This window comes from Amblyomma americanum, chromosome 7, assembly GCF_052857255.1.
Source record: "Amblyomma americanum isolate KBUSLIRL-KWMA chromosome 7, ASM5285725v1, whole genome shotgun sequence".
In the NCBI taxonomy this organism is placed as follows: Eukaryota; Metazoa; Arthropoda; class Arachnida; order Ixodida; family Ixodidae; genus Amblyomma; species Amblyomma americanum.
The window spans coordinates 93,014,307-93,038,202 of record NC_135503.1 but is presented as its reverse complement, the minus strand read 5'-3'; the positions used below and the strand labels follow the sequence as shown (position 1 = coordinate 93,038,202).

Below are 23,896 nucleotides of genomic sequence, written 5' to 3'. Positions count from 1 at the left end.
ACCAACACGCACCGGTGAATTAGTTCTGTCTACCGGCAGCACCATGCCAGTTTTTGCTGGGAAGAAGTCACGCTTGTTTGAAAGCTCGCTTCGTAGTAGATCAACACGTGTCACCACATTGCAGAACTATTCGCTGTGTGGAAATCGGAAGTTCAGTTCAGATTGTCGTGCTTATACTGATCGAGACCCGCTCCTTTCGCAGGCCGTTCATGATGTACCGTTGAAGAAAGCACATCCCTGTGACTCCATAATGTTCACCAGCTGCATAGCTCTACCTTGAGAATGAGGTTGCAAAAGAAACAGTATACTCTGTTGTCCAGAGCTATGGTGTCACTTTTGCAAACATTATTTGTTTTACGTTCTGAGCAACGCAAAAACACTCTTAATGCCCTTTAATCTCTGGCGAGGTGAGAATCAATCCAAAGCCGTCTCTCATAACCATCCCTCATAACCCGAACACGGTTTTTGCGCGTGTAAACCAAAAGCATTAAAAACAACCTCCAGCGTAGCCCAGGTTAATGACGTAACTTTTCCAGCACATGCTGCTAACCACCCGAGATATTGGCATGTTTTTGTTTCCCAAGAAGCACACTAAGTGGGAAGCGGTGCTGTGGGACTAAGAGAAGTATGCGCTCTCTAGGGGCAATGATGAAGCGGTCACGCGAAAGACATTACATTTTGATCTCATTAAGAGAAGAAAGACGGAGGATGACTACGAAAGCCATGTATTGCTTTGTTCTTAATAGTTTTCACTTAAAACTCCGATCATAATTCTATATTTTTGTCCCAAGATAAGCTTTATTGAGAACTGGCCGTTTATTGACTTTCATTTAAAGCTGCGACCAGGGTGAATGTGCGCCTGGGAATTTTCGCTGTTCTTTGGAGATTTGGTAATAGTGCAAAAGCTGCAGTGTAGATCACAGCCTCTGTACCAAAGGCTTTGCACCCTTGGCTTAAATTATGTGCAGATTCATGGTAGACAACATCGCGGTGGATGACACCGACTTGAAGAGAACAAAAAACGGGAGAAGCGCAGCTGTTTTCTCTCCAAGTCCGTATTATCCACCGCGATGTTGTATACCATGAATCTCTATCAAGTTGGCCAGTTTCCTTGCTTAATCAGTTAAATGACGTAGAATGTTCTCATCACCCACCACTTTTATTTGGTGTTCTAGTGTATAGTGCTGCAGAGCCAATGGCACTACGCGGCCAGCTTTTATAAATTTATCAAGGTTTGACCCACGTTGTGAGACGCGTGTTCCGCCGCGATGGCGCAGCAGTAATGGCATCCTGCTCCTGAAAACTTTTTCGCAGTACCGACTCCCGGTTTAGTGGCGGCTTGATTTAAATGGAGGTGAAGTCCGAAAAAAGGTCTTCTGTCGATCGATGTCAGTAATCGGTAAAGAATCCCAGGTGGGAGAACTTAATCCCGAGACCATCCACTGCGACACCTCTTTTGCTTAGACTCTTTTCATATCCTTATTCATGCCTCGAGGCGCGGTTCGGGTGTATATCGAGAGCGCGACAATTATGGCGCCATTTCTATTCTCATATAGCATTCGTGTTTGCACATTCCGTCTTTGTTTCCCCGCACGGAGCCATAGAATCGAGACGTTGAGTGACGCAGCCGCTTGACAGCTCCCGCCCCCCCCCCCTCTTTTTCCGGTGCTGTCAAGGGGTTTTTCGCTCAACGTAGAACGACACTGGGCCACAAGCTGGGCGCTATCGCCCACCGCGTGCGGACTGACACAGACACGAGCAAGTGCAGACGGCCGCCGGTCTGCCCTGGTGCACGCGGCAGCACAACGCCACGCTCACTTTCACGTGATCCCATTGTTGCACTCAACGCAGCCCTGTTCCTTTTACCTGCCTGAAAGCATGCAGTGTTATGCGGTCGCTAAATCGCTATTGTATTTCTTTTTCCGTTCCTTTTTTCTTCTGTTCATTCCCTGCTGGCAGCACAGCTAAGAGAGAGAAGGCCAAGAAAAACAGGTTGCGCACCATTGTTCGACCGAGAGAGGGCTGCCGCGCACTTGAAACAAGCGCTTGCACCGAACTTGCACAAAGAAAGCGGCTGGGAGCTAGAAAACAAAAGTGAACAAATGAAGACAAAGCGTAGCCTTGAGCTGGCGATGACGTCAAAGCCGGAGCAGTGACTTGAGTCACGCCCCATGCTCCAATGATTGCTGAGCCATGTACTGAATCCAGGGTACAGGGCACAGAAGTTATATAGAGCTAAGAATGAGGCTCCGGCTTTCACTGTGCTATACTTGTTAATCATGGTTTTGAACGTCTTAGGAAGGCGGAATCCACAATCCGATAGGAGCCAATGAAGTTCAATAAGGTCGATTCGGAACATCAGCTTCCGAATATCTCTCTCTTGGTTTTCAGTCTCTTCTGTGTCCTTCTTCTTCGGGACGTGCTTTCGAACTGGCAGGTGTGCGCAGGTAATGACAACGTCATGCCACAGTATGTTCAGCTGGCCGGATGCAAATTAAAACGCCCGATTTTCCACAAGTTTCCTATTGTTAAGCTTTTCTTCGCTGCATGCAGAATTTTTAGAGAACGTTTTGGCTCACTTTGCTGGAGAATAATTTGTGGTTTGCCTTCCGTCTGATCTAGAGACGACATGGTGCTTGTAATTTACCTCTTCAAAACCAGTCCCTGCGTTGGCTCAGTGGTTATGAAGCTCAGCTGCTGATTCGAAATATGAGAGTTCGATATCGTTCACGGCTGTCGCATTTCGATGGAGACGAAATGCTAGAGGCCCGTGTACTGTGCGATCTCAGCGCACATTAAAGAATCTCACGAGGTCAAAATAATCTGGAGCCGTACACTACGGTGTCCCTCATAGCCTGAGTTGTTTTGGGACGTTAAACCCTCAAAAACCAAACCTCTTCAAAGGCCGTAGTGTTTAGAACATGGAGATGGGGCGTGTAATATATCCTACATGCGAGCGAGTTTTAACTTTTCCATCCCCGCCGATCTTGAAGGCGAATATGCTTTAGGAAATCCATGACATCGCACCATGCTAGCGAGCTCAACGTTCGAAATCAACGTCACGAAAAAAAAAAACACAAGAAAAGCGATCGAAGGTTAGCCACAGGTTTGTGCTGGATAAAATACTGGTCGCGTGCATTTATCTCAAACAGCTGTTTTCATCACTTACCAGCTCCTCCATATGCGTACTCCAATCGAATAAGTGTTGCGGTATGTGATGTAAGTCGACCTTCACCAATGCCAGAAATTAATCTGTGCATAGGAATGCGTGGTATGTGCCCTGCAACGGGAATTCGTCTACAATGTGCAGTTAATTTTACCATGTACGCAATGCACGTGCAGCCATTCCTACCTCAAGCGTCTCGCTCTGCTCTCAGCGAACTCGTGCTGCAGCATAAAAGACAAAGATAAAAGAAAGAAAAAATTAACTTGGAAAAAGTGTCTCTTAAAGGAGGCAGAGAGCTGAGTCGTGTTGCAGCGACGTATAAATCATCGAAAAGGAAACAAAAAACATCCCGAAATCTGGAAAGAAAAAGAGAACACATTTTCAGCAGATTCCTGGGCCATTCGTTAAACGCAGAGCTTGATGTTATTTTTAAGCTTTTTTTGTTTGCAATAAAACAAAAACTTGGGCGTTGCATAATACCGCGTAACCCGTAATTCTAGTATGTTCAAAAGATTTCATTTTGTGTTTCTGAAAGTTGATATCTTTCTATCGCACCATGTGTGCTTGCGGAATTCTCCACTGCAACAATATTTCCTGCGTGTCGTCAAAACGAACCATTTATTTTTGTGCCTTAATTGATTAGATTAGCCTGGTTTTTACACCACACGCATTCATTCATCAAGTTCACAAAGAACCATTTATTAAATGGTTCCTCATTTGTTTCGAATCTCTGGAGGGACTTGGTCAGCTTCTGATGCTTCTTAATTTAGTAGATATAATGCGATCAGCAAATTCGACACGTAGGGGAGGTCGATCTTTTTCCTCGGACGGCCCCGTGTGCATGATTTCAATTTCTTCAGTCTGAAGTTCTTTAAGGCAGTCGACTACCCTTAACATTTTACACAGGGACTCATCTAATAACAGTGACACACCTTCAATTTAGACATTCCTTCATTTTATCAGGATGCCTACGTGACGTGCTTCGTCTTGCTTTTTCGCGCACTTTTTTGGACTCTGGATATATTACGACACAAGGATTATACGTCTCATTTGTATTTCTCAGAAGCAGAGTTCTCAAATACTGCATAGATCTTTATTTCTTGTACGTCAAAAGCCAGGTGTCGTGTTCGAGTGCTAAGTTTTGATATCGGCTCTCATGACTAGACACTGATTTTACTTCCTCTTGCTAGATCTTGTACTCATCAGATTGTATCATTTCGCCGGTTTTCGCGCGACTTGATATGTTAGACGTTTATAGTTTACATATTCTTCCGATAAGTTTTATACCCAAAATCGAAAAAATCATGTGCACTGATAATTAATGGCGCGTTGAAAAGCCATTCATGGTCTAAGAGCCTATCAAATGGTCTCCACCTCAATCCTATTCATCAAGTTATTTCACTCTCGTGGTCCGGACACTGTGTCACTATATGCCCTAGAGAGAGAGAGGGAATGAAGGAAACGCAGGGAGGTTAACCAGATGTGATTCTCCGGTTTGCTACCCTACACTGGGGATGGGTGATAGGGGTTAGAAAGATGACAGAGAGGAAAACGCAAAAAGAAAGGAACGTGCACACATGGAGACACACACACACACACGCGCGCGCACACACACACACACACACACACACACACACACACACACACACACACACACACACACACACACACACACACACACACACACACACACACACACACACACACGCGCGCGCGCGCGCGCGCGCGCGCGCGCACACACACACACGCACGCACACACACACACACACACACACACACACACACACACACACACACACACACACACAAGGCGTTCCAGTTAAAGTCTTTCACACAGGCCGGTAGATTGTAAGAAGCGCAAAAGCGTTTGCACTGCTGTTCCGTTCCGAGGCTGTTGACCAATAGTTTAGGTTTCTGCATATTAAACTTTGCACTCACCGTTCTGCTTTTTCCTGTCTAAGTCATTGATCATGCTTTGCAGGTCATCCCCTGAGTGGCTAACATCGCAATGTCATCAGTGAATTGCAGATTAATAAGGTATTCTCTATCAGCTCTTTTCAGCAACTGTTCCAAGTCCAGGTCTCAGAATACCTCCTGAAAATAGCTGATGAACAGCATTGGAGACATCCTGTTTCCGTGCCTGGCACCCTTCCTTATTGGATTATTGCTGACAGTATATAGAATTATGGTGGCTGTGCAGCCATTAACATATCTTCCAGTATTTTACATAAGGCTTATCTACACCTTGATTACATAATTCCTGCTGGACATCTGAAGTCTCGACTGAGTCAGATGCTTTTTCGCAATCTATTAAGGCTCTATAAAGGGACTGGCGGTATTCTGTGCATTTCTCTATCACCTTATTGACAGTATAAACATGATCTATTATCGAGCAGCCTTTATGAAAGCCAGACTGAAGTGTAAGGTTGCCTTAAATCCATTAGCTATTACTTCAGTAAATACATTTTAGCCAACGGACAGTAAGCTGATCGGACATCCCCTTTGTTATGGATTAAGATGATAGCGTTCTTCCAAGATTCTGGTGCGCTTGAGGTCATAAGGCATTGCGCATACAGGGAGGCTAGTCTTTCTAGCCCAATCTCCTTACCATCCTTTAAGTGATCTGCTGTTACCTGATCCTAACCAGCTGCTTTCCCCCTTTGCATTGCTCCCAAGGGTTTTATTTACTTCCTCTTTCGTTACTAGTAGGAAGACGCATTACTCTCACTACTGCTTCTCCCAGTAACGTCCTGATCAAATTGGCCGCCGTAGGTATTTGTGCAGAACTTTTCGGCTACATTAACTATCTTGTCTATATTGATAATGACGTTTCTCTCCTTGTCTCTTAGCGCATAATATGATTTTTGCTTGTGCCTATTTTCTTTTTGAACGCACTTAGGCTACCTCCGTTCTTTAGAGCATGATGAATTATCTCCATTTTATACTTATTTATGTCGGTTACCTTGCGCTTATTGATTAGCTTTGACATCTCTGCCAGTTCTACTCAGTCTGTGGGGCTAGAGGCTTCCATCCTTTGGCGTTTCTTAATCAGGTATTTCGTCTCCTCAGAGAGCCTGTAAGTAACCTCTCTGACCATCCTACCGCCTACTTCTACTGCGCACTCCGTAATGATAACTCTGAGATTATCGTTCATTGCTTCAACAATAAGGTCGTCGTCCTCGATTAGAGCCGAATATCTCTTCTGCCGCGATATTCTGAATTCCTACACTTTCTGCCTCTTACCACTATCCCATCTATGGGCTTCCACAGCACCTGTTTTCTCCGTTTCCTCTTAAAGTAAAGGCTAATCCGAGACCTTACCATTCTATGGTCCTTACATCGAACTTTCACGAGGATTCCTACTGCATATATAGATAAAACAAGACTAGCTCCCGAGGGGTAATGTAAAAGGCACAAAGAAAGCTTGGTATAAACCACCTCAGCTGTGCCGGTTATGTAATGCGATTAAATTTACGCAGCAAATTCACTCGTGCATTCCTACGCACGCTGGAAGTACGTACCTAGATCAGTGGTTCGTATAACACGTCTCTTAAGTCGAAAATCGTCTCTGTGGGGATACATAGAGCGTGGCATTACTTGTGCCTACCCCCTCCATGTCGTGCCGCAGCAGGGAAGGCGACTGCGTGAAGCGTGGCAGATCGACACTTGTCCCCACTGCACCATTTCCGAGTTACCTGGAGCTCAATGGGGCATGAATTAAAAATAAGGTTCTGTGAAGTATCACGTGCAAGTTCGTGTTTTTCATTTCATTCGCAAGTCTTTCAAGTGATATTGCAGCGATGGAATGAGCCAGCGCTGTGTCCAAGTAATGCCTAGGGAAAAGAAAGCATTTCATTTTCATATTTTGCTATCTCCATTCTAGACGGCCCGGTAAAGGCTCCTACCATGATCGCAAATACTTTCATCTATCTATGGCTTGGAAATGCCTCTGGAGAGAATCTTGCCGCGCCTACCGAGCACTTGGAGGTCATCTAGAGGGGCCTTTTACCAGCAATGTACTCGGCTTGCATGGCTATGATAGCGACGATTGGGAGCTTCAAAGTAATAAAGGAATAAGGCTTTTTTCTTCTATGAAGGCTTAACGTAACAAAGCGAGTCAGGCTATGAAGGACGCTAAAGGAATCTAGCATCTAACGTAACGTTTAGAAAGCGTTAAATTTGAGCTTGGTGCATAATGGCCTTAGTTGCCTATGTGCCATAAAACCGAACACAACACAGCACTACAAAGCGTTAGATTCAGAAACGTTAACGGGATATTAACCACTCTAGCTCAGCCCCGTTGCTGACAGCCGAGCTCGGTTCCATGCACCACCAAGAAAAGTGACGCCACTGCTTTAAACATTGGTTCCTTGTTTCATATCATTTGTGACTTTTTATGTCAATCGCTATTACTTGCCTGCATTGTCGCTTCGCTTAAGCATGTTTTGTTTACCTAGCTGTCCCACTGATCTGACGAAAAAGTATACATAGATGAAATTGTTTTCGTTGTGGCGTCCTGCAGTAACTCAGAATCAGCCTGCTTGGTTACAGATTTGAAAACTTCGTATGCTGTGTTCAGCAAGAATGTTTACCCAGTCTGTTTGAATGCCGAAGCCTAAACCTAGTGAACCAGCTGGATATGACAGCTTTACACTGAGGTGCACTGCGCTAGCTATTTACGTTTCAGTGTCCGCTTCTCTCCCGTTTCTGCAGCTCTCTGTTTAATGATATTCCCGCACTGTCTTCTTTCTACTTGGTCACGAAGTGTTTCTTGCGTAAAACGCGTCGATAACTGGCGCAATTGTAGCGCTTGAAAACGAAAAGCTGGTTTAATGACGTTTGCCACGGCAACAGCTGTCAGGGCCGATTCCTGACATTCTCTCCATTAGCTGTGGATCCTAAATCCATGCAATGCATGAATGGCTGAGCAAACGAGCTCATCGAACGGGAGTACTTAGTACTGGGACCTAGTCAAGTTAGCGGCCTAGGAGACTCCCCTAACCAAGACCGACGACACTGAAGCGTGGAGAGGAGCCCGAATTCCTCTCAAAGACGCCCGCCGGCACTCGAAAGTGAGGAGACCAGAGATACGCCTCACAGATGGGTCTCCCCGCAGTGAGTGTACTTAAGATCTGGAGTGAGCGATCGCTTGGACCTCGAGCGGAGCCGCTATCAGCTGGAAGCGACCGCGTGTGCGTCCGTTTTGACGGGCAGGCTGAGAGGAGCGCCCGTTCACCCCGACTCGGATGCCAACACCCGCGCGCAGCAGATCACCGCTCGGCATCTGCTCCACTTCCTGACGCGCTCGCGCGCCGATCCAGCGTAGCACGACCGTCGGCTGCGACAACGTTAGCCTAGTAAGACGCCGGCTGCGATTGTTGTGCGGCGCCCAAGACGTATTGGGAGCCAGCGGCGGCTGCGGCGCAGGGCCTCGCTATCGGAGAAGACGCCAGTGGCAGCAGCGGCACGTGGTTTCTTCTCTCGCGGCCGCGCCTCGCTCGACTCGGCCTCGACCAGGAAACGGGCGGAAAAAACAGGGCTGCGCGCGGAAGGGAGCCGAACGCCGCGGATTTTTTGTTCTGTCTTCACCGCCTCCGTTTTGCGCGGGAGCCGCGGCGCTCGGGGCGGGGTTTGGACGACGACGCTGGCTTGGCAGCAGCAGGAGCAGGAGCAACAGCGGCGACGGTGCGGAACTCGGCGGGCCGGCTCGCGCAGTGTATACCGCGCGCGCGAGTGAGCTCTTTCTGTGGATACTATCGCGCGTGGCCTGGGAAAGAGAGAGCACTGGAAACACGTTGAGCCGGGGGCGTCCGATCGAAGCCTTGAGACCACGAGGAAAGGGAAGTGCCTGCCGCCCGGTCAACGAGGACACTTCGCAGCTTGGACGTAATTCGGGTGCAACCAACTACTCGGGCCACCGCACACGCCGCCGCGCAGCTCTTGCGTGGGAGCAGCGGCTTTGTGGAAGGATCGTGGCCCAGAGCGTGGCGTGTGAAGAGAGCCGCCCTTTCTTGCGACGCGGTGGATAAGAGCGTTGTCGTAGCTTATACTCCTTCGATAAGCACGACGACCGCGACCTTGTGGCATACAGTTCCCGGCTGCTACTCGAAGCTGGAAGGTTGCTTCAAAGAAGTTCCGTCCGCTGGCAGCTCTGACAGCGTAAAAGCTTGCTTGAGCTTGACGCCTGGAGGGACGGACGTGATCTGACGGCTCGTTAGGGGTCGGATGCGTGGCTTCTTACTGAGTGCTGCTTAGTTCTCCGGCAGCTGCACGCGTTCAGCGCCCAGTGAAAGCAAGTGAACGTTTCGCTCATCGCGGCATTGCCACTTTCCGCGGCTGATTTTGTTCAATCTGGTCTGCTGCCTGGACTTGCGTCGCGACCAAGGAGCCTACACCCTGGTTGATCCAAAATGGGACCTCCACGACGCAGAGCTGGAAGTTGAGCGAACACGAACTGCTCTTGGAAGACAGCGGTGAGTCACTGTGTTCCAAAACGTGGCCGCTTACCACGCGGGCACTTTGTGCACCGCGCCTTGCTTGAAGTGTTTTTATTCATGTCACGAGATCCTGCTCTTTTAAAATCACCGCAGGCTTGAAGATCGTTGTAGCAAGGAAAGGTTTGCAGCGTTCGAGGCTCGTTGAAATGGATTTGACAGTCATGAAACACTGTAGCAAGCACTGTTAAGCTAGGAATACAATCCCGCGTTGAGCGCGCAATCTTTATGGCGCTCAAGAGCGCCTATAGGTCGTGCACCTGGAGGTACACAATATGGCCAGGCTCCCGAAGTGCGAGGGCATTGTTGTCGGGTTCGTAGGCTGACCGCCAGACAAACGCTCTCGACGACCGTCGGCTCAGGCAGTGTTTTCGGTTCACTTCGCCCATTGTATACGTTGCGAATAGGAGCGAGATTCCAGAAGGCGTGAAAAAACGGAGACACATGTGTGGCAACACTTTGCTCCCCTTATTCCTTGCGTTCGGCTTCTTGGCGCTCCGCGACGATGGGTGCGTAGCAACCGACGCATTTTTCTGATATTCATTCTCTCGACCTGCGCCTTGAACGCCGGCGAAGATGCGGTGGTTAATATCAGGCTAAGTAAAACGAGTGCAGTACTTGCCGACAAAGTCCCCAACTGGATTCGCCACACAGCTGTCGAACATATGCTTGCTTCTAATTTGGCAAAATCTTTTTTTTTCATGTTTATAGTTCGGAATCTCATCCGTGCGCTGATTATTCGAGAAGTCGTGCCATTTAGCAACTACACTACCAGCATTTTTCGTTTTCCGTTTGAATAATGTTTGCCGGCGAACACTATTCTGAAAGATGGCACGCAGATATATAATCTCGCAAGTACTACTCCAGCCGCTGGTAAGTCTTGAAATATTGAAATACGTTTCACTTCACGCATTGGAGTGAACAGTCTCTTTCGTTGTGCGGATCAGTCTTCACCCACTGCATTGATATCTGTCAGCAATTTTTTGCCTGATTCTTTCTTTTTTTTGTCCTCTTCACTCGTGCTTTCTGCGACACACTGTGAGTCTGAGCGTCCGCAAACCCCGGTGGCGTAATATGCGACTGCATCCGGGCCGTTCTTGGGAAATCTGTGCAAGGTGCAGTTCTTCAAATTATCAGCTTCTGATTGCAGGGAATCGCGGGGCAATTTATTGCCTAACCCGAAGTATGGCGAGCGGTTCCTCGTGTGAAGTAGAGGTGAGAGATACTCGGAAGCTGCTTACTTAAAATGTAGTCACGAATAAGGGAACGAGTAATGCGGGGTTGTCGTCTATCGTCACGTACGAATTTCCAGTTCCAGCTCGAAGTCCAACGTAATGTTTTTCGATGTTTCTGAAGGCATCACCTCATTTAAGTATGTCTCTATTTTAGGCTCATTGGAGAGAAACCTGACAATCAGAACTCGACAGCGGGACAGTTGATGGCATGCATGTAGTGAATGAGCGTTCAAATTATTTTTTTTCGCATTATACTCTCGCGTTTTACTTTTTTTTTTCAAACCACAAAATAAAAAGCACAGCCGGCCGCATTCCTTCACCAGAATCTGTGACAACTGTTACAAAGGCCCGTATAAATTTCGACGCTTTTAGTGGTCAGTCATGACGTGCTATGGGCATATGGAAGACAGTCGCGCTCATCAACAGTTGGGGTTTTCTAGTACCTCTTGGCGTGTTTTCATATCAACAGTTCGCGGTTCGTGCCTTCTGGCAACGCGTCTCGTTCTGACCAACTAAGAAAGGACAAAGCGGAAAACCCTTCCAGACCTTGGGACGTCACAGCTCGCAACGACGCCGCCGGTATTTTGCTCGACGTTTTACCCGAGACAAAAGCCCGCCAAACGTCCTATCGCTGGCCGAGGCGTGTGGGTGAGGCATTCGCCGGGGAGTGACCTTGTTTCCCAACTGAACAACCCAGCAAGCGCGTGCTACTTGCAGCAGATCCAATCGTTCGTTTTTGTTGTTTTGTCCTCGATTATGCTTTCACGTAGCCACAGAAAGGGCCAGTGTTTGTTTGTTTTGTTTTTATTTTCGCGCAATAATAGCGAGAAAACTGGAAACGTATGCTGCCTACGTTGTGCTGCCTCTCCCTTTTCCTAAGAGAAAGAGAGCGAAAACACCCCCACTGCGTGCTTTGTCCAACGCTTAAGTTTAGGCTTGCATTTGGCCATGCGTGTGGAGACTGCGGAGAAGTTTCCGAATTTGAGAGAGCATGTTCCCCAAATGGACACTGAGAAAAGCGTCGGCAAATTTTTGTTTTGTTGGGAATGTTCTGGCTGTACTGACGTTGCGTTCTACAACAAAACATGCATTTGTTGGCGAGATATATGGAGTTTAAAATGGGTTTTTTTTGTTTTGCGCTCCACTCGATTCAAACTCGTGACATTGATCATTGGCGTGGAGGCAAAATATGGACTTAATGATCACTGGCTTGAAGAAAATGGCAGCACTGTCTAGATTAAGAGATCCGCACTGAAATGGATTGGTATTAGCGCAGTCTGCATGCGAAAGCGACCGCTGACGGCGTAACCTGTGCTTCATTTTACGCCTTTGAAACTTTTAAGGCGCTACATTTTCAGCGCAAGTAGTCATTTTTCAGTGGAACGCACTATTCATTTGATGAAGGCAAACTTCGATTTGTCCTCCTCAGTGTCAGTCAGTCATTGTACCGAACAAAAGACGGGATTGCATGGTGCGATGCGTAGGGGTTTGTGTGGCGGGTACTGTGAAGGTATTCCTCATGAACATGCCTGTGAGCTGGTGAGACCCGTATGAAGAAATTAACGGCTCCTCTTCACCATACGAGCGGCAAGCAAGCAATATTATGGCACGTAAAGCACACTGTAATCGTACCATTGCACGTTGTGCTACTAGGGAAAGCAAATGCGACAGCTAGCTAGCCATTGCCCAGCCAAGTTGCGGCTTTTTGAAAGCCAATGCGAATGTCGGAGACAAGCTGTGCAGTGTAAATAATTTTACAGTGATAGCGTTAAAGGACCCGTCACACATAAAATCCGACGTCAGCGCTGTGAGCGAAAAATCAAGGTCATGACTCTGGCAGGTGGTCCCCAGAGAGCAACCCATAGGAGGCAGGTGGGCCACCTAGGTCACATGACCTTGCGCCGTCATCACAGCCTGCCCACCGAATAGTGAGCAAACTGCCCACAGTGGCAGGTGGCAGTGAAATTAATGATTTGTCCTTCGGGAAGAGCAACCGGGACTACACAAGGCCCACCGCTGGGAACACCTTCATCGCAGGGCAGTGGCGTATGGCTTAACCGCTGCGCCACTGCGCCAGGAAGGGTACGAGGACACAAGTGGATCTATTAACGTAAAGCAGATAATGATATACTGCATACATGGGAATTAACCTATTACGTACGCTATCGCGTCATACCCTTAGGTGGAGCTTAACTGTCCCCTCCAATTTTTTTTTATCTCAATATGATTGCAAACTAGAGCAACTACTGTCGCGGACATATCCATCGCATTGTTAACTGAGAAAGTATAACTAGTACGTGTAGGAATAAATCACTTAAGGCACTCCGGCACTGCACGCTTTTCTAAAGCAATTTCCAAGAAAACGGCACATTGCCATGAACAGCGCGCCAGCTAAGGATAACGGTGCAAAATGCGAGCAATTAAGTACAGCAGGTGTGCCTGAAAGGCAGCTCGTTTGCAGAACAATACGGTAAGGGGGGGGGGGGGGGGGGGGGGTAAATAGCGATTCCAGTAAATCGATGATGCGAAGCTGAGGGAGCGCTCGAATGCTCAGTTGAGTTGTTCAAACTAATGCTTAGAGAATCCCGAGTACAACTCTTTTCCCCGCACTTAGGCAGTCTAAGAGGGGGCAGGTTACGAGTTCCGCCTGTTGCTAAATGCAGCTACCGAACCTGGCTGTCGGGGAATATGGCTTCGCGAAACCAAGAGGTTTATTTTTTTTTATTGGTCGGGAGGCCGCTCTTGCTATTTTTTCACCTGCTTTTGTGAGCAAATGCTAATTTTTCTTTCCTTTCTCATTCTGTTTGTATCCGGATGGTTCGCTCAGGCTCCGATTCGTCTCAGGAACCAAAAATAAAAGGAAAACCAGTGATTGTTTATTTGAGCGCTGCATTTTTTAAGCTGAGTACGTGCAGAAAGCTGCGGTCAGTACACCATATAAGCGTGACTGCGTACTCGGTTCATGCGACTGTTTCTGACGGTCAGCACTGAGTGCAGTTCCCGTGCAAGTGTTGAAAGTGCTCCGCGCGATGATGTCCAGTTCTCTTGGGATGAACAGTCTTGTCGAGCTTCGGCACTGCGTAACATTGGGCCCTGAAAAATGCGGCCTCCGAATGCTTCATGCTGTCGCACAGTATTGCCCGATTGCTCTACCACCATACACAGACGAAATGGTCGCTCATCAGGGTATTGACCGCGTAATTAATGATCGTGTCGTTTAATACAGGATGTACAGTCGCGTAAGAACATAATTTCCTATATACCAGATGTAGCTTATACCGAGGTTCAGGTCGACCACTAACCGCTACATGCATTGACACTCATCGAAAGCACCGTCCATACCCCGGCCCCCGCGTCCCTTATGACTCAGACCCTCCTCGGCAAAATCTCCTCGATTATACTGGTTGTGCAACTTCTCATAGTATCCGTGTATCCATTTCTGGCGCTCTATTTGAGCCACATTTATGATCTTAACGTACTGTGATGCAACTCGCGGCGTTCAGAAAAACTGCTCAAGACACGTAATCTGCGTTCCTCGTTCGACGAGTAGCTGGCTGTCCAGCTCATAGGCGGCGCCACAGTGTACTCACCTCCGCCAAATGACCCCGGAGGAATATCGCCATTTGGAACTGGGGTTTCTGATCTGGTACGATTCAAGTGCTCTCGTCAGGGCAGCATTACTTTTGGGAAGCAGTCGAAAGTGGTAGTTACTCGTCACGACGTACGACGGCACCGTCGCCGACGTTGTTTACGCGAAGAAATGTCCTTCACTCACCTCTTTGCTTTAAACGGAAGACACAACGCGCGTCGGGAAGTTCAAGGCTGACAGCAGATGGAAATTGTGAAGAGAATTAATGCATCGACGAACGCAGGCCGACTCTCCGAGACAGATGGCTCCGGTCGTCATCTCAGCGTCAACTTTAAGCTCGGCTTTGGCAAAAACAGCACGTATCACTTCCGGGGTTATCTGACGGAGTGGAAAATTTGTGTTTTTCCGGTTTGTGGTTTAGTCAATCTTGTGCGTCCGGCTCGTTTAATAATAATAATAATAATTGGTTTTTGGTGGAAAGGAAATGGCGCAGTATCTGTCTCATATATCGTTGGACACCTGAACCGCGCCGTAAGGGAAGGGATAAAGGAGGGAGTGAAAGAAGAGAGGAACAAATAGGTCCGTAGTGGAGGGCTCCGGAATAATTTCGACCACCTGGGGATCTTTAACGTGCACTGACATCGCACAGCACACGGGCGCCTTAGCGTTTTTCCTCCATAAAAACGCAGCCGCCGCGGTCGGGTTCGAACCCGGGAACTCCGGATCAGTAGTCGAGCGCCCTAACCACTGAGCCACCGCGGCGGGGCTCGTTTAACGAGGCAGGTTTTCTGTAGAGATTGCCAGGGAGAGATAGAGGAAAAAAATCAAAGAAATATAAAGCAGACAAGCGCTATAGGGCTTTTACTAAATGCGAACGCTCACCAGTGATTGCGTTCCTCGTTCGCTCCGCTCACTACTAGTTAACTGGTTAATTGACGGCCATGTCGGAAATTGAATTGTAGTGGCCGTAGTTACAACAAAGTAAAAAAGCCTAAAAACTAAAACACGTTGCAAAGAATGCAAATATAGTTGCAGTGTAATTCAGGACTACCCACATTCGTAGTTCAGTAGTTACGCCAGTGACGTTCGACCACTGAGCAGGAGTTCCTGGGCTCGAAAATGGTCGTGGCGGCTTCATTTTAACGGACGCGAAATGCGGAAAGCACCCGTGCTCTCATATTTCGGTGCACGAAATTCGGCAATATTAAACAGAATCACTCCACTATGTCGTGAATCTTAGCCTAAAATAATGCATTCCCGCATAACAATTCATTACTCATTAAGTATACTCCAGGACTAAGAAATACGCAGCGCAGAAGGGTACCTCGAATCGAATTATGGCGTTATGACGGATGTGGCTCCTCCAAAGTGGTGAATCGGGCTGCTCCAGCATGTTTCGTGTCCTTAAGCACATCAAGAATTATCAATTGCGTTACAACTTAGAACAGCAATCAGCACGTTTTAGCATTTAGTTTCGCCTTTTCGTAATAATGTTCCACTGATGTCGAAAAGATCCAACATAGAATCTACTGGGTACCGGGACACGCAAAGTCGAAGGCAATCTGAAGGCGGGCAAGCTAGCTCGCGAGCTTACTATCCGAGCTGGTGCGTCAAACGCCTCGGACGGCCTGGAGATAACGGTAGAGCTCACGTACGCAGCTATCCTCAACCTCATCAAAGGCAGAAGACGCAAATACCCCCAGCCACATCCTCTGCTAACACAATATGAAGCGACATGTTGGAGAAGACTCCAAACAGGAACCTTCCACAACCTTCACATTCTACATAAGATGTATCCGGAGCAGTATAATGTCCGTGGTGCGGGGCAACCCCCACACTGTATGATATCACATGGGAATGCATACACAATGTAGCTTTCCGAGGTAACAAAGAGCCAAATGCGGAGCAGTGGGAGGACCGGCTAACCAGCAGCCAGCTCAAGGTCCAAAGAAACCTAGTGAGCCACGCATGCCGGATGGCCAGGGACAGTGGTGCCCTGGACTAGGGGCGCCAACCACGCTCAGCCTGAAAGACATCGGCAATCTTCGGGCAAGCAGGAAGAGTCCTTTATTAGAGCAATAAAGTTTATTCACTCACTCACTCCACTGATGTCGCTATGTATAGAAGTGAAAAGCAGGAAATATTTGGCACTTGCCGCGAAAACACCATTAAGTGCAATGGCCACGGTTTCGCAAAGGGAGGCATAGCCTGTATTCCTCCCTCTTCATTTGTCCCCTGAGTCTACGCTGTTTGTCCTCGCTTCGTATTCCCTCAACTGCTGCACCTTTCGCGCTGCCCTCGCCTCTACGTTCTGTGCTCGTCATTAAACTGATTGCTTGCTTTACACACAACGCCGTTGTCACCGTCACAATCTTCCGGCGTATGATCATATTCTGGTTAGCACATTGACGCTATCCGCGTTTCTATAGCCTGTTCAGTGAAGCGGTCACGAGTTTCTCCACACCAAGCCACTACTACATGACAGCAAGCGCTCTATGACGGGCCAGATCGCAATCTAGATTAATGATGAATGATGAGGCGTGTTTTTGTTTTCTCCGGCAATCACCTCTTCAGTTAATCAAGAGCACGCGCGCGCAGTCGCGCGCTCACCGAAGGGCATTTATCACGAGAAGCCACGTGAGGGGCGCCGGCATCTGTGACAAATCACCTTAATCTCGAGACGGGTTGACGAGAAGTGGCGACATTGCTTTCGCCGCCCGTCGGCGTCTTCAAGACGCCGTGCTCAAGGAATGACAGCCTCGTAGATAAGGAGCTTGTTTGCGAGTTCCGCACGAGCTGATACGAAGGCTTGAGTGCGTGCTGCTACTGTTTTGCACACAGCAACCTGGCCAATTCATCGTGCGACGACTCGCTCGCTATAGCGCATCGCCGCAGGATGACCTTTTAGTCTTCGATTGCCTGGTGCACCGCTGTAGGTTACCTTGGTAGATGAAGAGACAGGAACGCCGAAACCCTCATGTGCACGGCTACAACGCTGTGCAGATGAACGAGCCGCACACCTTAACCCCTACCCCCTCCTCTCACCTGTTCTTCATGCAGGTAAAGCTTCGCGAGATTGAACTCGTGTCAGGCGAGTTCTGGGCGCAGACGCATCGCCTCACAGCTAAGCCTCCCGTGATTCTTTAGGAGCTGGTATTTTTCTTTTTAGTAGCAATTAAAAGTAAGGAATATACTTTTCAAGCGACCTGTTCCTTGGCCTCATCGCGTCTTAAATTTCGTCGCTTTTTATGTTACTAAAGTCGTTTCATTATTACACACCTGACGATTGAAAACACGCATCACAGAAAGTCAGGGCTCTGGCCAAGGAATAGATTCGGCTAGGGACATCAAAGCAATGCGTCTTATTAACGTCAATTTTTTTTTTTTTTTTTTTGGTAGTCTGTATGGTCCCTGGCACTTTAGCTAACTTTGTTTCTACCCGTTAATTAGCAGCGATTATCTGCATGCTACACATTAGTGCATTTATTTTTGTTTATTTCCTTCTTCATTCTTGGTACTCTGAAAGGTCCTGTATCTTGGTTAAGGCACAAAACCGGTAAAATACTGAGGCAAATCGACATTTAAAAAGAAACAAACCAGTAAATAACCCTTAAGGACGTTTTCATACACTGGGCAAAAAACGAATCCACAAAACAACAGCACACTATACATTAAGTGAAAACTCTACTACCAGGTACTGCGAGACAAAAAGTGCGAAAATAAACACCAATAAGAAACACCAGTCACTTTGAAATATTTATATTAATGGTTACATTACAGATACAAACACAGGCCTGTAGGTTCCTCCAAGTGGCCTTAAAACTAATTGCGCTTCTTAGAATTCTAATCAGTGGAGATATCTATTAGTAAGGTGTTTTACTCGGTGATTGTCCGTGTTATTAGTGATTCTTCATTACGGCATATTTGACATTTAACGCGCTTGATTTCGTAAAGATATCTGCGGTGTTGAAAGGGGGCTAATCCGCAGGGATTTAACGTACAGCCTAGCTGTAATTCGCAAAACGATATGCACTGATCGTCCCAGTCCTCTAGACCAACCGATCTCCTGGCCAACTGGTCGATTCAATTCCACGACTGTTGTTCGCGCTTATTTTGTTCACCCACGCTTTGCCATATATCAGAGTGTAATGCCTTGTCTTCCCTACATCCCGAAACGGCGTTTATAATATAACGGGGCAGTTTCAGGGTGTTCCTCCACGTGCACTCGGCTGAGCGCAGCTATCCAAATTCAGACAACTGGACCCGGAGCTTATACGGGGCAAGGTACAATAGCGTGACGTTTACGGCGATCGCAAATTTAGGAAGTGAAAGAGTTCGGTGATGTATAGCGGCTTTAGTAAATCGCGCCCGAGCGCGAGCAGTAAATCTCCCAACGACGTCCACCGCGCAGCGTTTTCTTGCGGACGTTTATAGACAGGTACAAAGAACCCGCGTTCTCGTTTTGCTTCTTTTTAGCGCGCGCAGTGGCACGCGCGCGGAACCCGCAGCAGCATTTTGGTTTCCGCAGCTGCTCCCATTAAGATGTGACATAATGCCGGAAAATTCGCGCTCGATCGTGCCTGCCTGCGGAGATTATGCACTCGGGCGGGCACTCTGTGTCACTTACACACACTAGGCGGACGGCTGCAAATGAAGCGAGAGTTATGCATGGCTCTTCGATGCCGTTTTTCCCTCCAACCCGTTCACCTCCCCGTTCGCGTTCTGGAACCGGTCATGATTTGAGGCCTGGTGTGATTATCCAGGACCACGGACCCTATTGTGAACTATCCCCGTTACATGAACATGCGCGTGCATGAAACGATACCAAATTACCATCCAATGTAAAAAAAAGCTTTTCACAACTGCTATTCATTTCAACGTAAGTGTCTTGTAGAAGAGTAGTCCTACTGGATTGCACAGTGGTATTGGACAATGTCGAGTTTTTGGGGAGAATACTTGTGCGAAGAATACGGGAGAAATAGGGGAATGCAGTCACACATATTTTTTCGTTGTAGATGCAGTTAAAGTATTCACGGATGTGCACACCTGCATGATTATTTATCTCGCTGTAGCGTTTGAATGCGCTGGGGCTCCATGATGTTCTGTCTCCATTACCGTGTCATGCGCAAAGCAAGACAACGTAATGACTTTGATGAAACAAGAATCCCTCTTTTCTTTGCGATACGCCTAACAATTATAATGCTTATGTGCGTGGTACTGGTCTCACGTACCTGACCTGCGCTTTTAGAAATATAACCCAATCGAGCGGCCCAAGTTCCACTCTGAGTTCCGGAAGTGAGCGCCGTTCATCTTGCTACCTTCGTATTTTGACACGTTCGGTGCGCATGCGACGCCGTTCTCCTGAATGTCACATTTTTTTGTTTTCAGCAGTGATCACCTTTAGTGCATGCTTTAGCTTTAGCGCAAAATGTAGTTAATCTTTAAAAAAGCAGTCTCCTGGGCCCATTGTAGAATTATCTGCATCAAAACAGATCCGTGAACGTGTTGGAAAAAAACAAGGGAAAAAGAACACTCCCAGATAGCTTCAGGAAAAGAAATTTCCTATGCAAACCGTCAAACAAAGCGTGCATATGTCTTAGCGAAATGCGATATTAATTAAAAGATTTCCTTTGCACGATCTAGGGCCACTCAGAACGCATTCTTGCAGTCTGTGTTTTTACCAGCATCGACTCACTGAGGCAACTTCAGTTGATCATCTTCTCTCACCCCTTCTTTGGTGTCCTTAACACTTGAACTTAGTTTGTAGAAAAGTTTTGCTTGCGTTAGCAGTACAGCGAAAATGCCGCTGTCTGTGTCCGAAGCTTCCAACCTCCACATGGTCCACCCACCCACCAATCATATTCACCCCTTCCTCCCTCCAGTAGGCTTACACCCACCCTCCATCCACTTACCCCCAAAAGGTAGAGTCCTATACCGGTGTCGACAAAAGCCAGCATCGTTTTTCATTCGCAGTAATGAATTATTGACTGCGGCGTTCGGTTGTGGATCCCGCGGTCGCGGTATTGAGATTTGAGAGCTGCGACTCCTTTTTCATGGAGGTTGAAGGCAAAAACGCCCGTGTGTGTTACGGCTTTGTGCCCGTCAAAGATCACCAGGTGGAAGAAAAATATCCGGAGCCCTCCGCTACGGCGCCGATTATTGGCCCCGTGCAGCTTGCGACATTTGACTCCCATATATACACACAACCTTCCGCCGCCGTTTTCTGAATCAAACTACACTCTAGAACCACTTCAGAACTTTGAAAAAGTTGGCGGCTTTTCCTTAAAAGCTAACAGATCTGACAATCTGCGACAATCAAGTATTTTATTCCACATTGTTTCAGCAAAACACTTGATCATGGTTTGTTTTCAAAGTACGTACCGTCATCTTATCATATTATCATATTGCAGTTATCATATTGCATTGAATCATGGGGCCACACCTACCGACCTTATTTGGAACCACTTAGGGTCTTGCAAAAAAGGGCAAATCGATTCATTTCACATTCAGGATACAACGCCCACACTGCTCCTCTTTTTAAACAGATGGATATACTGCCACTACAATCATTACATGAATACACGACTGTCTTGACAATACACACATGCCTTAAAAACAATTACCCGATACACTCATCGCGATTCTGTATCCCACCACTATGCACTCGCAACGCCACTCATAGAAATTTCCTTCTTCCGAAAACGAAAAATGTCTATGGAGAAAGAAGGATGGCCCATATTGGTATTAAGCTGTGGAACAAGCTCCCAAGTGAACTGAAACATAGTAAAACTCTTCCTGAGTCATTGAAGAAATATTATAAACAATGAGTGAAGCCAGCGTTTTTTTCTTTTCATGTATTTTTGTGTGTTTGTATGCGTTTGTAAAAGAGGCTTGGTGCTCTGAATATTGTTGCTCTATGTACCCATTTATGTATTTCTAATTTCATGAGCTTTTATATGTATGTAATTAATTTTAGTTATGCCTGCAATTTTCTTTGAAACTGAATTGCATGGATCCCAACTAGCTTTTAGCTAGGAATCCAGATGTTTTCACAAGCATGCCTTGTATGAATGTTGAGAAATAAAATTGAATCAATCATTCAATCAATCAATCTTTTTCTTTGTAGATTTCAATTTGCTCCACTGACGTAAGCAGGGGACATGTTTTTCGCATGTATTGTTCTTCCTTGCGATAATGCCGTCGCGACGATTTCTGTGTGCTGTAAATAAGTAATAAACAGAACTCCTTCGTCACCTTTCATTTGGATGGGCGGACGTAGGGAAACCTCTCTTTAAGACTGCTTTTTTTTTTTATTGCCAACGCTCAACACACTGACAATCGTGGAAGTCTTCCTACGTTGTCTAAACGCGTTTGTACGTTGAACCAAGCCTATTTTCGATTTATTGCCTCCGAATGCAGCAATTGTCAATATGGAGACACTTTTCCGATGGTTGAACCTGGCCATCAGAGCTCGACCCACCGTTATTATCTTTATTATCGATCGTGTGTTACAAGCGATGTCTTGAATCTATACGCGGTCTGATACTCTTCACAGTCCGAGACAAATGAAAACCCCCTTTTTTTGCACAGTGGTTGCACTGATAGCTAATCTGTAAACAGGATGTTATTATCAGCCCAACAAAGCGAGGAAACGGTGTTTCAAGCAAGCCTTGTCGGCACCAATCAGCCTCCTCGCAAATAACAGTGACCTGGCCTATTTTTTTCCTGCTCTTTTTGCCTTCTTTGTTGCATTTTGTTTTTCTGCATTTCTGTAACAGCGGTCTTGACGAATTATTAATTATGCCTCGTATGCTAACCCTTTAAGGCTATTTATGCAGAATTCTGCACATTGCGAATCCAGACGTTTTTCTGGAAGTGAAAAGACCTAGGGTGCTTTCTTTATCTCAAATAGTCCACATAATATTTCTCAAAACAGGAACCCTGATTACATGTCATCCGCCAGTTTCACGCAGACAGGTTTTGTCACGCGTAGTAATGTAATTTTTTTCGTCTTTACCGTCATATGCGTCGCCTAAATGAACAATATGAACCCCCGGTACCTCGGGTTCTCAACAGACAAACCCATATGTTTCGATGTTGCAACTTCTGACATTGTGCCACTTTGTACAAAATTTCTTACATTTCCGTAAAACTGTTGCTTTCGTTATTCTCCTGTGAAAACGAGATAAGTTGTCTTTTTTGAGGCCTGCATAAGATATTTAAACGGCAAAATAAAATTTCCGAGGAGAGAGGGTGAGGGGGCATGAGATGATTTATACTGCCTCACAATACACGTGGCACATACACGCCAATATTTGCAAACGGACAGTATGTGCGTTTCCCATTTCTTTTCCGCGGCGAGTAGCCGCTGAAGACCTTTTATCCACAAATAAAAACAGCCCATAAAATTCTCCCGCAAGAAAAAAGCGAACTGCTGACGGCAGGCGCCTTTTTTTTTCGTTTTCAGATTGTTCTGACAGCCTGTGCGATGAAACGATGTTCGATAAAATGTGGTGGAATTCATTGGGGCGACAGAATTTAGTGGAATTGTTTTTAATGATGTTATTAGAAAATATAGAGCCCCCGCGGTGGATCAATGGTTACGGTGCTCGGCTGCTGACCCAAAAGATGCGTGTTCGATCCCGGCCGCGACGGTCGAATTTCGATTGAGGCGAAATTCTAAAGGCCCGTGTACTGTGCGATGCCAGTGCACGTTCAAGAACCCCAGGTGGTCGAAATTTCCGGAGCCCTTCACCACGGCGTCCCTCATAGCCTGAGTCACTTTGGGACGTTAAACCCCCATAAACCATAAACCAAACAAAGCAGAGTAAAATCCACAAGCAATGCTGGAAGCTGCGACCAGGCAGGTAAAGCTGCCGTACAAAACTGAGCTCAACTGGCATCATCATCCTAACTACGCCCGCTGCAGGACAAAGGCTGCTCCCATATCACTCCACTTAGTCCTGCCCTGTGGCAGCTGTGGCCGTCTCATCCTTGCAAACTTTCCAATCCTGTGTGCCTACCTATCTTTCTGCCACCGCCTGCTACGCTTGCCCTTCCTTGGAATCCACTCCGTTACCCTTAACGACTATCGGTTATCTTGCCTTCCCATTACTTGCCCTGCGTGTGCCCATTCCTTCTTGTTGATTTCGACTAGGAAATTATTAGCTCACGTTTCCTGCTTAACCCACTTTGCTCTCTTCCTGTCTCTTAATGCTGCACCCATCATTTTCATTTCCATTGTTCGCTCCTCCGTCCTCAATTTGAGTTGAACGCTTCTCGCTGGTCTCCTTGTTTCTGCTTCATAGGTTAGTACCGGTAAGATAAAGCTGTTATGTGTTTTGCTCTTGACGTATATTGGTGAACTGCCATTCATGGTCAGAGAGCCTACCAAATGGGCTCCGCACCAATC

At 47.0% G+C, this 23,896-nt stretch overlaps 2 protein-coding genes across 4 annotated transcripts in view; one reads left to right on the top strand and one right to left on the bottom strand.

Moving 5' to 3' along the window:
- Positions 1-23,896, bottom strand: part of LOC144097934 (uncharacterized) — a 166,788-nt gene that overhangs the window by 118,532 nt on the left and 24,360 nt on the right. The gene's annotated exons all lie outside the window — the stretch shown is intronic.
- LOC144099408 (prestin-like) overlaps positions 8,368-23,896 on the top strand; it is a 166,992-nt gene continuing 151,463 nt past the window's right edge. Inside the window, exon 1 of one of the 3 annotated variants that reach the window (XM_077632689.1) lies at positions 8,368-9,639. The gene's annotated coding sequence lies outside the window, so the exon portion shown is untranslated. The remainder of the gene's footprint in view (positions 9,640-23,896) is intronic. The other 2 variants (XM_077632682.1, XM_077632693.1) reach the window with 2 other exon arrangements.